The sequence below is a fragment of the Bos taurus genome, chromosome 16, assembly GCF_002263795.3.
Source record: "Bos taurus isolate L1 Dominette 01449 registration number 42190680 breed Hereford chromosome 16, ARS-UCD2.0, whole genome shotgun sequence".
In the NCBI taxonomy this organism is placed as follows: Eukaryota; Metazoa; Chordata; class Mammalia; order Artiodactyla; family Bovidae; genus Bos; species Bos taurus.
This window is the reverse complement of record NC_037343.1, coordinates 42,280,130-42,283,410: the sequence shown is the minus strand read 5'-3', so window position 1 is coordinate 42,283,410 and position 3,281 is coordinate 42,280,130.

The window sequence follows — 3,281 nt, the reverse complement described above, 5'->3', positions numbered from 1 at the left end:
GGGTCGCTAGAGTCAGACATGACTGAGCGACTTCACTTTCACTTTCCACTTTCATGCACTGGAGAAGGAAATGGCAACCCACTCCAGTGTTCTTGCCTGGAGAATCCCAGGGACGGGAAGCCTGGTGGGCTGCTGTCTATGGGGTCGCACAGAGTCGGACACGACTGAAGCAACTTATCAGTAGAAGCAGCAATGTGACCAGATGCCATGATCTTAGTTTTCTGAATGTTAAGTTTTAAGCCAGCTTTTTACTCTCCTCTTTCACCTTCTTCAAGAGGTTCTTTAGGTCCTCTTCGCTTTCTGCCATTAAGGTGGTATCATCTGCATATCTGAGGTTGTTGATATTTCTCCCAGCAATCTTGATTCTAGCTTGTGATTCAACCAATCCAGCATTTCACATGATGTCAATTCTGGTACCCAAGTGATCCATTAGGTTGTCTCTTGGTACTCCCTTGTCCAATTTTGACAGTAAATGGACAAGTGCAACAACCATGAACTAAGAATGCCATGGATACCATGCCAAAATGGCTCAAAATGGCTGTGATGAGCCAGAGATGAACCTGGCTCATCCCAGGAGGTAAAATTCTCCAGACAAGGAAGAAGATGGATCAGTTGCAGCATCAGGAGCAACTTCAGTGCCAGAGAAGCTGTAGTTCAACCCACTATCTTCTTTTACATTTTGACAGGGAGTTCTAGAAGAACTGTCCCTAGATGGGTGGGCTTAACACATGGAGCAAGTGGATCCCAGCAGAACAAGGAGCAGACTGTAGTAGATACTGTAGTGAGCCACATAGACCTCCCATTGAAGACCAAGGCACTCATCTCCCAGCTTCTGGTAATGCTGGCTGCTGATGGTCCCTTCCCCAGAATTGCCCTTGGTCAAAGGGAATTGTTTCACCCAAATTGTGACCCCTCTCCAAGGGCAACCAAATTCCATGATGGGTTAATTCAGAGGTGCAAACTTTTGAGCCCCTTGGTTTGGTTTGGAACAGTTTCTAAAGGTGAGGCCAGCTCCAAATCCCCCTGTGGGCTCAGCTGAGGCCTCTGTTGCAGCTGCATCATATTTCAAGGTCTCCCTCTGCCAAATCCTGTTTTCAACCTCCTCTCAAAGTCAGTTAGGAAGGGTCCTCTCCAACAGTGTTCCTACCTGCACATCTTTGCCTCAGAGCTTGCTTCCTGGGGAAACTGACCTAAAGACACTGTGATAATGAAGCCTGGGGTTGTTTTTGTCCCTGGATCATTGGTTTAGCTTCAGGGAAACCACATGGGGCTGAGCTAAGCCATATCTCTTCTCCTCTTCCATACCAGGCCCCAAGAGGTCAACAGGCAGCTCTGGGTTTCCCAGTGACTGCATTTCCTCTGTGGATTCAGAAATGACCACAGAAATCTATGGGATGAGGAGGAGACATAAGAGCCAAAGATGAAAACTGCAGCACAAATGAGCAGGTGAGAAATTTAGGGTTGACTAGGTAGTAGCACACAGACTTATACCCCAAATATGAGCACCTCATACAAGCTTACAAAGCAGGTACTCAGAGAAGCTTGTTTTGTTTGTAAAAAGAATCACCTAGCACTAGTCATGTACGGATGTGACATTTGGACCATAAGGAAGGCTGAGTTTTCGAATCATGGTGCTGGAGAAGACTCTTGAGAGTCCCTTGGACAGCAAGATCAAACCAGTCCATCCTAAAGGAGATCAGTCCTGGGTGTTCATTGGAAGGACTGATGATGAAGCTGAAGCTGAAGCTCCGATACTTTGGCCACTTGATGCGAAGAGCTGACTCATTGGAAAAGACCCTGATGCTGGGAAAGATTGAGGCCAGGAAGATAAGGGGGCGGCAGAGAATAAGATGGTTGGATGGCATCACTGACTCAATGGACATGAATTTGAGCAAACTCTGGGAGATGGCGAGGGACAGGAAAGCCTGGTGTGCTGCAGTCCATGGGGTCACAAAGAGTTGGACATGACTGAGCAACTAAACAACTTATAGAAGCTGCTTTTTGGACGTTTAATATACACTTGAATAATAAAATGATAGTTGTGGGTTTATGGATGGTGTGGTTTCCAGGTACTATGCTCTTGATAAACACTGACAGGAACCCCCATGAGAATGGAACTATTATCATCTCTAAGGGGAAACTGAGGTTCAGAGAGGTATAATGGGTCACAATCACAAGCTAAGCAGCAAAATCAGGTGTCATGCTTGAGTCTGCTGCCACCAACAGAAGGGACAATGGTAATGAAGGAGCCCTGCTGTTTGGGGACCTCACCCAGGAGGGCATGACCTTTCTCTGTATTCCTTTACTGATGCGTTTATCTCACACCATCTTTTGGGCAAGCACTGACCCTGCTCAAAGTCTAGTTGTGGGCCTGGTGAAAGGACATGATGTAGACCTCCAGGTGAGGTCCTTGTCCCTCTGCCTCCCTCTGCCTCCCCACCCCTGCTGCCCTGTCTCTGGGTCTACCTGCCTCCCATCCTCAGTGTTCATACTTGCCGAGACCTGCCTGTTGGACTCAGGATGTGGCTTCTGGAACTGGCCTCAGGAAGTCCCCTGTCTCCCACATCACTGATCTTGTCTTGGTGCCAGAAGCTTGCAGGAATCCCGATCTGATAATGAGTTCAAAATGGATGCCCATGTCGCCCCAGCCCCCCAGAGATTGGAGTCAAAGGCTCTTTCACTGTGTGCCTTTGGCAGATAATCCAACCTCTTTGAGCTCAGTGTTCTTACCTGCAAAACAGGTGCTATATCATCTTCTTCTGAAGATAATTGTGTTAAATTAGAGGACTCGTGAAAAAGTGTTCAAAAAACGTTGGTTCTCAGAACTTCCCTGGTAGTCCAGTGTTAAGAATCTACTTTCTGCTAGAGGGGATGCTGGTTCAATCCCTGATTGGGGAACCAGGGTCCCACTAGGATGTTGTGGGGCAACTCAAGCTGTGTGCTACAACTGGAGAAAGCCTGTGTGCCGCAACAAAGACCCAGCACAGCCAAAATAAAAATAAATAAATAAAATAAAAAATATTCAAAAAACACTTCTCTCCCATTTCAGTCTTCTGTTTGTATTCCTGGTTCCTGGGTTCTCCTGCACGTTCATTCCTCAGATGCCCCAGATGGAAAGGATCTTCATTTACATTTCAGAAGAAATACCAGACTCCTTGTCTAGACTAGATCTAACATCTCCCCAGTCTCCCGGGAGAGCAGCCCTGGTCTTTCTGTATGCAGCCTTCTCCCCTGTGGTGTCTGCTAAGCTGGCCTCATCCCAGCCCCTCTCCTCTCCCTCA